Raw genomic sequence first — 13,525 nt, forward strand, 5'->3', positions numbered from 1 at the left:
ATTACATAACTGTCGTGCTGTTTCTTCTTCAAGACAATTCTCAGCCGCATTCTGCAGGGGCAATGAAGATGCTCCTGCATCGTTTTCAAATGGAAATGTGAGATTACCCACAATACAGTCCGCAATTGTCTCCCCCTGAGTTTCATCTCCGGTCACATGAACCGCTGTCTTTGAAGACAACATTTTGACACAGACAACGAGGTGTAGGCCAGCGTGAAGAATTGGCGGAAAGCACTGGCGGCTGCCTTCTATGTTGAAGCTATTGAAAAGTTGGTACAACGCTATGACAAAAGTCTAAGTCAGAACGGCGACTACGTAGAGAAGTAGCTGAAAGGTGTAGCTAATTGTTACAAGTAAAACATTTCTGATGTTCACTGTGGTTTCAATTTGGCAATCAATCTGAGCTTACTTTTTGAACAGGCCTCGTATTTCGGAATTACTGAATGGTAAAGATATCCCACGTGTAAAGCAAATGAAGCCATTTGCGCCGTACTAAGGTACTGTTTTATTCTGCTTAAATCTGTGTCAGTTATATGTGCATTTATATGCCCTTCTTTAGTTGCAGAAGTTATAGAAGTGTTTAAACAGAGAGCTATGTGGGAAGGGATGTAAAGTTGAAACCCTTCCAATAAGTGAATACACTCGAACTCTGTATTACTAAAGGTGCCTTTCCATACCAGCACCGACCTTGGTTAATAAGTGTTATTCGGAGGTTGTCATGGCACTGTAAGTAATTATTATACACAAAATTGTTTATTCTGATTATACTAAATTGGAGATGTAAGATCAGTTGTGTGCCGCTGTAAATTACTATTGTCCCCGTCCAGACGGGGTTGATAGTGGCTTCAATCATTATTCCTGTCATATTTCCAGTTTTGTATTCGCGGTTTGCTTAAGCCGACACTGTTGAGTTGTAAGACCTATAAACAGGCAAGTCAAACTGAGTATTCTATGAGCTGAAGGTGATATTCTATTACGTGGCACCTTAGTTTGTTATAGGTTAGTTTTACGTGTTATTAATATTCTGCTGTTTGCTTTGTCTAAAGAGGAGCTAGTTCTGTGAAGTGGTCGTTTATATTTTATTAGTGTGTTATGCGTTGTGCCTTTTCATGTTAATTGTTTTTAAGAAGCTATAAGTGACTCTGTGTATGTTGCAGGTAGCTGAAACTGACGTGTTCACGAGGGTCCCGTCCAGACGGGGTTGATAGTGGCCCTTTTTACTACGGCACATCCGGCTATTCTCCTTCAGTATATTTGTCTCGCTTATATCGTTACTACGTTTGTCGAGTGGAATTATGGCTTACTGTAACCACCTTATATGCAAGGACGCGAACCTTCGTGGATATAGTCGTATTCTGATCTGTAAAGATTGATAGCGTTATTCATTGGTTCTCGTCACATGTATGATTATTTATCTTGTTATATTTAATGCCAGTAAAATGTAAGTGTTAGCGAGGTCCGAAATGTGACGTATTCTCCTCTTGTGGAAACAAATTTAAGTGGTTTTATTCCTTTCTTAAGTAGCTTTTAGATGCGTACATTCTGCTTCCATGTTTGGTGTTTTTATGGCTTCCACGTTAATTACAATTACAATAAAGGTAAATTTGGCAACGGAGGGGTTTCGTGTATTTATTAGTTGCTAAGTGGATCTTAAGTGCAGGAACCCTACCACCAGTAATGGCCAGATAAACCGCCGAAACATGCACTATTAGTCAGCGTCTATGGAGTGTAAACGTGTGGTGTGGCTAATGAACCATCAGCCCATAGGCTCGTGTTTCATAGATAGAACGCTGATTGCGCACAAGTATCGCAGCCTCCTAACAAACTAGCTTTCACCGATGCTAAAAGACGTTGCTCTGCAGATTAGGAGAGACCTGTGACATCAACATGATGGCTGCCAGCCCAGAGTGCACAAATTACTACAGCATGTCTTCACGAATTGTTTCCAAATCGCTGGACTGGAGGCACAGGTCATGTATCCAGAATGAGATTTTCACTCTGCAGCGGAGTGTGTGCTGATATGAAACTTCCGGGCAGATTAGAACTGTGGCTGGACCGAGGCTCGAGCTCGGGACCTTTGCCTTTCGAGGGCAAGTGCTCTACCATCTGAGCTACTCAAGCACGACTCACACCCCCTCCTCACAGATTTACTTCTGCCAGTAGCTTGTCTCCTACCTTCCAAACTTTACAGTTGTACTCTGCCAGGAAGTTTCATATCGGCGCACACTCCGCTGCAGAGTGAAAATCTCATTCTGGATACTTCTCCCAGCTGTGGCTAAGCCATGTCTCCGCAATATACTTTCTTCCAGGAGTGCTAGTTCTGCAAGGTTCGTAGGAGAGCTAATGTAAAGTTTGAAAGCTAGGAGACGAGGTACTGGCAGAAGTAAAGCTGTGAGGACGGGGCGTGAGACATACTTGGGTAGCTCAGATGGTAGCGCACTTGCCCGCGAAAAGCAAAGGTCCCGAGTTCGAGTCTCGGTCGGGCACACAGTTTTAATCTGCCAGGAAGTTTCACAAGTCATGTACCTTCGTCGGCCCGTTCCCCAGATTTGACGCCTGTGGAATTTTCTTCTGTAGGGAAAGCTGAAAGACTCTGTCCACAAGGATATACCAACCACACTCGATGATACGCAACGACGTATTGCCGCAGCTTGCATGGTCATATCAGCTGAAATGCTACCAAGTGCGCAGCAGTCATACCATACCAGACTGGAAGCTTGTATTGCTGATACTGGTAGTCATTTTGAACACAAGCTGTGATAGTCAGTTGTCTCGTCACTAGTCAGAACCCACACAACTAGTGTATGCACTTGCGTTGTTCTTTAGTGTATGCTACCACAGGTATTGTACAAGTGTCGGCATTGAATTTTCCGAAATACAACATCTCGTAAACGACTCGCACTAGCATTCTGTAACTAACATCAATGACGTTCAAATTTAACCTAATTTTAATTTATTAATATCAATAGGCATTGTTCCATTTAAAAAGTTTATGTTTGCACAAAAAGTACAGTTTGTAAGTATTATTACAAGCTGTTGATTGGCTAACAACACGCGCCTCTTACTATCAATCCATTGTGTGAAAACCGAATTTCGGTAGCACTGTGAGGTAACGGGCGAGCTGTGGAGCCCTGAAAATATTCTAGGTTCTGGTCTGGCATGGTCGCACCGGCCACTGGGCGCGCTCGGGCCGCTCGGCAAGCCGACCACGTGCTGTCGGACGTTGGCCGAAGCGAGAGGGGTCCAGCCCGATCTCGTGGCCAGGAATTCCATGTTGACGCTGTGACCAGGACGGTGTTTTGTGTCGATGAAGGAGATGTCTACGCCGGGAGTGCCAAAGATGGCGGACTTTGTGAAACCATAATAGCAGACATTTCACAGTTTGTCTAGAAATTAATGGCAGCCAGATGAATGAGACCTCAAAAAGAAACATGTACATTAGCATTATTTGCACAACGATTCTAATGGTGTAATCAGATTTGTAATATCATTGTTAGTTTAAAATTTAGTATCTGACCGTAAATTATACACTACTGCCCATTAAAATTGCTACACCAATGCAGATGATAAACGGGTATTCCTTGGACAAATATATTATACTAGAACTGACAGGTGATTACATTTTCACACAATTTAGGTGCATAGATCCTGCCTGAGAAATCAGTACGCAGAACAATCACCTCTGGCCGTAATAACGGCCATGATACGCCTGGGCATCGAGCCAAACAGAGCTTGGATGGTGTGTACAGGTACAGCTGCCCATGCAGCTTCAACACGATACCACAGTTCATCAAGAGTAGTGACTGGTGTATTGTGACGAGCCAGTTGCTCGGCCACCACTGACCAGACGTTTTCAATTGGTGAGACATCTGGAGAATGTGCTGGCCAGGGCAGCAGTCGAACATTTTCCGTACCCAGAAAGGCCCGTACAGGACCTGAAACATGCGGTCGTGCATTATCCTGCTGAAATGTAGGGTTTCGCAGGGATCGAATGAAGATTAGAGCCACGGGTCGTAACACATCTGAAATGTAACGTCGACTGTTCAAAGTGTCGTCAATGCGAACAAGAGGTGACCTAGACGTGTAACCAATGGCACCCCAACCATCACGCCGGGTGATACGCCAGTATGACGATGACGAATACACGCTTCCAATGTGAGTTCACTACGATGTAGCCAAACACGGATGCGACCATCATGATGCTGTAAACAGAACCTGGATTCATCCGAAAAAACGACGTTTTGTCATTCGTGCACCCAGGTTCGTCGTTGAGTACACCATCGCAGGCGCTCCTGTCTTTGATGTAGCGTCAAGGGTAACCGCAGCCATGGTCTCCGAGCAGAAAGTCCATGCTGCTGCAAAGTTGTAGAGCTGTTGGTGCAGATGGTTGTTGTCTTGCAAACGTCCCCATCTGTTGACTCAGGGATCGAGACGTGGCTGCACGATCCGTTACAGCCATGCGGATAAGATGTCTGTTATCTCGGCTTCTAGTGATACGAGGCCGTTGGGATCCAGCACGGTGTTCCGTATTATCCTCCTGAACCCACCGATTCCATATTCTGCTAACAGTCATTGGATCTCGACCAACGCGAGCAGCAATGTCGCGATACGATAAACCGCAATCGCTATAGGCTACAATCCCACCTTTATCAAAGTCGGAAACGTGATGGTACGCATTTCTCCTCCTTACACGAGGCATCACAACAACGTTTCACCATTCAACGCCGGTCAACTGTTGTTTGTGTATGAGAAACCGGCTGGAAACTTTCCTCATGTAAGCACGTTGTAGGTGTCGCCACCGGCGCCAACCTTGTGTGAATGCTCTGAAAAGGTAATCATTTGCACAGCTTCTTCGTGTCGGTTCAATTTCGCGTCTGTAGCACGTCATCTTCGTGGTGTAGCAGTTATAATGGTTAGAATTGTTCAAGTAACACCGAGCAACGAATTTCCAAAATCTAAACGCTTTTCTCGATCGACGTGTCCTTAGAAAGCTATTAGTGTAAACCTAAATTGGTATAAATTACAGGCATGTAACTTGAATGGTACATGAGTTACTGGAGGTCAAACTGGCCGATTACTATCGATCGCGTCAGGTTCAAATGGATCAAATGGCTCTGAGCACTATGGGACTTAACGTCTGTGGTCATCAGTCCCCTAGAACTTAGAACTACTTAAACCTAACTAACCCAAGGACATCACACACATCCATGCCCGTGGCTGGATTCGAACCTGCGACCGTAGCAGTCGCGCGGTTCCAGACTGAAGCGCCTAGAACCGCTAGACCACCGCGGCCGGCGATCGCGTCAGGCCTTAAGCACTCCACAGTTACACGAAAAAATGGTAGCAGCATGCTTATAAATGTATTCAGTCATCTATGTCTTTGTTTATATCCGATGTATACTATTCATGAAGAAATTGGTTAAACATTTTCTGTGTTTTAGAAAGCAGAGAGACATTAGGTTACTGGCCCTCCTTTCGTTGCTACTCTTTGATATATGTTTATTTAATTTGTTTATGTATTTAATAATGTGTTAGAGCGTGTTTATGGTCCAGCCGTAGGAATACTTATTTAATTCCAAGTTGTTTAAATGTAAATCCAGTATTTCGTATGTGTTTCATTATGACTGTGAGTGTGCGTTGGCTTGAAGACAGGGCGGGAGCGCTCTAGCCAATCACAGCGCTCGTGAAGGGGAGTTCAGAAGGTATGGCGGAGGACAGTGGTGGGAAAGACTTGGACAAGTGAGCAGTTTGAGCGTGGTCGCGAGAGACAGAAATATTTCGCAGTGCCGACTTGTGCTCTTGTGTGATTTCCGTGGCTTCTGCAGTGAAGACGTAGTGTGCGTTTGGAAGGGAATATCTCGCGAACTGTGTTGTTGTTCGTGAGTAATTACGTGAAGTAGGAATCGATTGTTTCACTATTATTCAACTTATGTTTTATTTAACAACTGGACCATCGACACCAATAAGTGTTTTGCAGAAATATACCGCATTCTCAAAAGTACATCTACTATCGTACTCATCATGTAAAGTCGTTAAGGTAGTACCTGCAGATTTTATTCAACTGCCATCTTTCAGTTATAAATTTATACTTACATTCGCAATTGCCGAGTGATAGGAACCTTCGACCATTCGATTCATGTGTATATTCATATTGTATACTGTAGACTCAGCAGTATTTGGCTTGAAATGCGGAAACTACCTATCCCAGCCCCTAGACAACGAAATCAGCCAAAACTTTTAATATTTCAACTCTGAATCAGAGGGTACGTAGTTAAGGGCTACCACACCACATCCATTCATCATTTTATTTGAAAGCCCGCAGCACCTTCCATTTCCGCCGTATTAAGTGATTGACCCTGCACTGAGAATACTGAAAAATTAGGCAAGTAAAAAACCCTAATAAAGTTCTATGAAACAGTGGCATATCATCTACTCGTAATGGCAGTGATTCTTGGACAATGAGAGATGGAAATGAACGGAGAATACAGGCTGCAGGAATGTGGCTTTTAAGAACGGCATCTAGGTCTAGACTGGCTGATACGATAAGAGGTACAACAATCAGACAAAACTAGAACTTAAAAGCTTGAATGAAGAGACCAAAGAGTATAGAAATAAATGGAGAGAAGAATCCAATTCATGGGGCATTTAGAAAGAATGGACTCAACAGGTTAACGCACAAAATCCATACATTTTTAAAGAACAAAACTACAAGACCGAACTGGTACAAACAGACGGAAAAAGACCTGAGAGAATTAGGATCTCCAAATCTACAGAATAGAAATGAAATCAGAAAAGCCACAAACACACGGGGTTTTAAGGAAGAAGAGAGAAAAACTAACCGACATGCGTGGTCTACGCAACAAAAGCTAGCCCATTCGTTGTTTATGAGGGAATAATGGGCGAAAAGGAAGGCCAACAAATGTTGATTACGCTTGGTCCTAAGTGATCCATCCGCGAAGAAGAAGAAGAAATGGAGAGGTTTTGCTAAAAATGAATGAAAAATAGGTGGACTAAAATAGTAATGAATTATGATGAAAAGATCAAGAGGAAAAAGATCGATAGGTAGATCAAGAGAAGGGAGCAGAGATCAAACAGTAATTAAAAGTAGAGAATAGAGGAACAGAGCACGAGGACGTAACAGGCAAATGCCTAACACTGGAATAAAGAAGGAGAAAAAGGAGATGATCCCGCTGTCTCTGAAAACGACTTTGTTTCAATGATTGCCACCTCAACTCAGGGTATCATATCCGTCACAATCTCTCTCCTCTACTTCGCAATAACACGCAACGAGCTCCGCTTCTTTGAACTATTCTGATGTCCTCCTTCACTATTATCTATCAAAGATGCCATACAGCGCAGTATCACTCCGGAAGAGACTGGACAAGTGTAGTGCAGATAATCTCTTTACTGGATTTCTTGCAGCTTCTAAGAGTACTGACAATAAAGCAGGGTCTTCCGTTCACCGTCCTCACACCACTGTTTATCTGATGGTTCCTTTTTAAGTTGTATGTAATTGTAACCCCTAGTTATTTACTTGAAACTAAAACGTTTGAATATGTGCTGTTTATCGTATAACCGACACTCAACTTGTACGCCATATCCTTGGAATCATGTAAATTACAGTCAATGTTAAAGGCTAAGAGGAATAGTTAAGGATAAACGCGTAACACAGATCGTTTCTTTCCTGGTCGGTACGAACTTACTTTTCCCTCACAGTGAAACAGACGACCTCCGTATAATACATAAGTCGTACGCTAATTCCCCAAGGAAACTATGGGGACTGCATTGTACAGCACGTTGTGTGAACGTGGTAGTAAAAAAAATTGATTTTTCAAAAAGGTCAGCCCGATTTAATACGATTATTTCCTACACCAACGAGTGTAAAAACTTTGAACAAATTTAACTGCAACATGAAGATAGAAGCTTGAGATAAATTTCAACTTACGCATCGAAAGTAAAAGTGTTCGTTCAATATTTGATTTAAAAATATTCACCCGTTTCCACAAGACTATATATTCTACAAGAATGAAGACTGAATCTTGGGATGAATAATAACTGATGTATAAGACTAAAGGGTTTTTGTTTCCAAAAGAATCTTCAGAAGGGTATATCATTCATAGGCGTGCGTTTACAAACTTGAGGTACTTTTTAAACTTCCATTTAGGATAAAAGTTACCATTTACCTTTCACAAACGTTCAGTGTGCACGAAAAACATCCGGAGGACAGCCATCTCTTGAGATACATTTGCGAATATGTGGAGGTCACTACGTCGTCGAAGTTCACCTGTAGCCGTTGAAAGGAAAGGTGGTTAGCGGAAGTCCTTCGCAAACACCCACAAAGAAAAATGTCACATCCTACATGTACGTACATACTCCACAAGATACCACAGTGTGCATGGTGAATGGTACGTTGCACTATTATTAATCGCTTCCCATCCTGTTCCATTTGCAAATAGAGTGAGGTAAAAACGACTGTCTATATGCCTCTGTACAACGCCACTTTTTCATATGTTATCTTCGTGGTCCTTACGCACAGTGTGCACACATAAAAAAAAGTTTTGCATCACTTCGGTTCCGAGAGTTCCGGAACCTGTACAGAAAATTGGAATAGAGATCAACATCAAAATCATTTCTGCCCTCCTTATTACTCATGAAAACCACACATTGCATGTAGTACCACCATACAGCGCGAGACCTTCGAAGGGGATGGTCCCGATTGCTGCACACATAGGTACCTCTAATACCCAGTAGCACAGCCTCTTGCATTGATGCTTGCCTATATTCGTCGTGGCATACCGTTCAAAGTTCATCAAGGCACTGTTGGTTCAGATTGTCCCACTCCTCAACGGCGAATCGGCATAGATCCCTCAGAGTGGTTGGTGAGTCACGTAGTCCATAAACAGCCCTTTTCAATCTATCCCAGGCATGTTCGATAATGTCTGGGGAACATGCTGGCCACTCTAGTCGAATGATGTCGTTATCCTGAAGGAAGTCATTCCTAAGATGTGGACGATGGGGGCACGAATTGTCGTCCATAAAGACGAATGCCTCGCCAATATGCTGCCGATATAGTTGCACTATCGGTTGGAGGATGGCATTCACGTATCGTACAGCCGTTACGGCACCTTCCATGACCACCAGCGGCGTACGTCGGTCACACATAATGCCCCCCTAAAACAGCAGGGAACTTCCACGTTGCTGCACTCGCTGGACAGTGTGTGTAAGGCGTTCAGCTTGACCGGGTTGCCTCCAAACACGTCTCCGACGGCTGTCTGGTTGACGGCATATGGTGAAGAGAACGTGATGCCAATCCTGAGCGGTCCATTCGACATGTTGTTGGGCCCAACTGTACCGCGCTGCATGGTGTCGTGGTTGCAAGGATAGACATCGCCATGGTTGTCGGGAGTAAAGTTGCACATCATGGAGCCTATTGCGCACAGTTTGATCGTAACACGACGTCCTGAGGCTGCACGAAAAGCATTATTCAACGTGGTGGCGTTGCTGTCAGGTTTACTTCGAACCATAATCCGTACATAACGGACATCCGCTGCAGTAGTTGCCCTGGGCGGCCTGAGCGAGGCATGTCATCGAAAGTTCCTGTCCCTCTGTATCTCCTCCATGTCCGAACAACAACGCTTTGGTTGACTTTGAGACACCTGGACACTTCCCTTGTTGAGAGCCCTTCCTGGCACAAAGTAACAATGCGAACGCGATCGAACCGCGGTGTTGACTGTCTAGGTATGGCTGAGCTACAGACAACACCAGCCGTGTACCTCCTTCCTGGTGGAATGACTGGAACTCATCGGCTGTCGGACCCCTTCCGTCTAATAGGGGCTGCTCATGAATGTTTTTTTACATCTTTGGGCGGGTTTAGCGACATCTCTGAACAGTTAAACGGAGTGTGTCTGTGATAAAAAATCCACACTCAATGTTTATCTTCAGGAGTTCTGGGAACCGGACTGATGCAAAACTCTTTTTGATGTGTGTATGTTGGCGGCAGTAGAACCGTTCTGCAGTCAGCTTCAAATGCCGGTTCTCTAAACCGGTAATAAATTTATCAGACCGCCTCTGAACTGCTTCGACCTTTCATCAGACCTGGTAGGGATCCCAAACACTCGAGCAGTAATCAATAACAGGTTTCACCAGCTTCCTATATGCGGTGTCTTTTACAGGTGAACCACATTTTCCTGGCGGTCATATCACAATTCCCCGGGGAACTCCTGGTGATTCCCTTGTCTCTGATGAATACTAGCCATCAAGGACAACGCGCTGAGTCCTGTTACTTTAGAAGTCTTCGAGACACTCACATATATGAGAACCTGCTCCGCATGCTCGTACCTTCGTTAACAGTCTTTTCGGAAACCTAGGATTATGGAATTTTCCTCCGAGTTGCTTATAATAGTTTCCACAACGAAACGTTGTATCGAAATCTGGCAAAAAGTCCAAAGAGATTCTGGTCGTATGTGAAGTATGGTAGCAGCAAGACACATTCAGTGTCTTCTGTCTGTGATACAAATGGAGATACTATCGAAGACACTGCTTCCAAAATAGAGTTACTGAGCACAGCCTTTCGAAATTCCTTCACCAAAGAAGACCAAGTAAATATTCCAGAATTCGAATCAAGAACAACTGCCAACATGAGTAACACTGAAGCAGGTAACACTGGAGTAGTGAAGTAATCTAAATCAATTAATAAGTCTTATGGTCCAGACTGTATACCAATTAGGTTCCTTTGAGATTATGCTGATGGAATAGCTCTATACTTAACAATCATATACAACTTTTCACTCAACGAAAGATCCGTACCCAAAGACTGGAAAGTTGCTCAGGTCGCACCAGTATTCAAGAAAGGTAGTAGGAGTAATCCACTAAATTACAGGCCCCTAAGCAGCAGGATTTTGGAACATATATTGTTTTCGAACATTATGAATTACCTCGAAGAAAACGGACTATTGACACACAGTCAATACGGATTTAGAAAACATCGTTCATGTGAAACACAACTAGCTCTTCACTCACACGAAGTGCAGAGTGGTACTGACAAGGGATTTCAAATTCATTCCGTATTTCTCGATTTCCGGAAGGCTTTTGACACTGTACCACACAAGTGGCTTGTAGTGAAATCGCGTGCTTATGGAATATCGTCTCAGTTATGTGACTGGATTGGTGATTTCCTGTCAGAGAGGTCACCCTTCGTAATAACTGACGGAAAGTCGTCGAGTAAAACAGAAGTGATTTCTAGCGTTCCCAAAGGTAGTGTCATAGGCCCTTTCCTGTTCCTTGTCAATGTAGACGTCTTTCGGGATAATCTGAGCAACCGTCTTAGGCTGTTTGCAGAGGACGCTGTCGTTTATCGACTAGTAAAGTCATCAGAAGGTCAAAACAAATTGCAAATCGATTTAGAAAAGATATCTGTATGGTGCGAAAATTCGCAATTGATTGATTGGTTTGTGGGATTGAAGGGACCAGAATACTATGGACATCGGAGCAATTGACTCTACATAACGAAAAGTGTGAGGTCGTCCAGATGTGTGAAAAAAGGAATCCGTTAAACATCGGTTACACGATACATGAGTCAAATCAACTAAATACCTCGGAATTACAATTAGGAACAACTTTAATTGGAAGGAACGCGGAAGGAACACATAGAAAATGTTGTGGGGAAGCCTAACCCAAGACTGCGTTTAACTGGAAGGAGACTTAGAAAATGTAGCAGATCTACTAAAAAGGCTGCCATCATTGCAATTGTCCGTCCTCTTTTAGAATACTACTGCGTGGTGTGGGATACATAGCAGATAGGATTGACGGAGTACATCGAAAAAGTACAAAGAAGGGCAGCACGTTCTATATAATACCGCGAAATGGGGGAGAGAGTGTCACTGAAATGATACAGGATTCGAGCTGGACATCGTCAAAAGATGGCCGTTTTTCTTTGCGACGGAATCTTCTCACGAAATTCCAATCACCAACATTCTCCTCCGAATGCGAAAATATCTTGTTGACGCCGTCCTACATAGGGAGAAACGATCACTATGATAAAATAAGGGAAATCAGAGCTCGCACGGAAAGATATAGATGTTGGTCCTTTCCGCGCGCTGTACGAGATTGGAATGATAGAGAATTGTGAAGGTGGTTAGATTAACCCTCTGCCAGACACTTAAATGTGATTTGCAGAGTATCCATGTTGATGTAGATGTAGATGTAGATGCAGATGCCTGTTGGCCTTCATCCTTAGTTCGCAGTATATTATGTGAGAAATGGGCAAGCTGAATTTCGCGCGAATGATGCTTTCTAAAAACATACTGATTCGTGAACCTTGTCTTCTCAGTCTCGAGCACCTTTATTACATTGGAAATGGGCATATGTTCAAGAAGTCTGCAGCAGACTGGTGCTAACGATATTGGTCTGTAATTCTGCACATTCCGTGAGATGAGGCGATGCTCGAGACCTCTGGTGCGGAGCGGCATGTGTACGCCCCCACGTTGCCGAGGGAAGTCAGGAGTTAAGGATTGCTGTTACATGGAGGTTGTAAGAGGTCCGAGCAGATGTAATTTCGATGTATTGCTCATGCGCTGCCTGCGATATGCAAAGTAGAAGAGAATTTCTGACCAGAGAGCAGTGTTGACTGCAGTACGAACTGTGTAGCTGCAGCAGTAAGTTGTTGTCAGTCTGCAGTCTGCTCTGGTCAGGTCTGGTGTATCGTGTTGGCTGGCGGATCGCGGTGCAGCGATGCCGGAGCCTGAGTATTATTGTATAAGGTAAAAAGCAGGCTCGCGCATATGTAGTAATGTCATCTCAAGTCCCATGTAAATGTTTTAAAATCTCCTAATAATAATCTTTCTCATAAAAAGTAACTTTTAACAACCATTCATTTCAATTTAAAGAATTTACTAATTTCTCCCATCCATGATCATCCCGATTGTTGCAAAAGAAAAAGCAGTTGCTTCCTTTCATAAATGACAAATCTATTGGCCAGCATTGCACAGGGCTGTGCCAGAAAACATTATTTTAAGAGCAGATATATATGCGTTATCCGGCGACTTCATTGAGGTAACAATTTTTCTCTTTTTTATTCAGAATGATCTTTCAGGGCCATGACGCAGCACTGCTGACGTCCAAAATTTACCAGGTTAAATTCACAGTCAATTATTGAAAAGTTATAAGTGAGTGACAATTTAATTGAGAGGTTAGTTACATTGTATTATCACCAGGTTACTGAATTTATTTTTTGTTGGGACGTTACACTGAATGTGAACGACATAATTATAATTTTTACTGTGAGAAGTTTAGGAATTTTTCATTTTTGAGTTTACACAGGAGAAAGAATTTTCTGTTGAGGTTACACTTTTGTGTTTTGAGGTTACACTACATTAGAATATTATTCATATTATTTATTGTATTTTGTGGGGAGGTTACAAGGTGACACTGCGATAGTGCTGTGTCCTGTTAAAAATGTTCATTTTTGTCAGTTTTCTCAACTGCAGAAAAGAAACCAGCCGAACGGGGAAGCGAGCTAGCTGCTCCA

The sequence above is a fragment of the Schistocerca americana genome, chromosome 8 (assembly GCF_021461395.2).
Source record: "Schistocerca americana isolate TAMUIC-IGC-003095 chromosome 8, iqSchAmer2.1, whole genome shotgun sequence".
Classification (NCBI taxonomy): domain Eukaryota; kingdom Metazoa; phylum Arthropoda; class Insecta; order Orthoptera; family Acrididae; genus Schistocerca; species Schistocerca americana.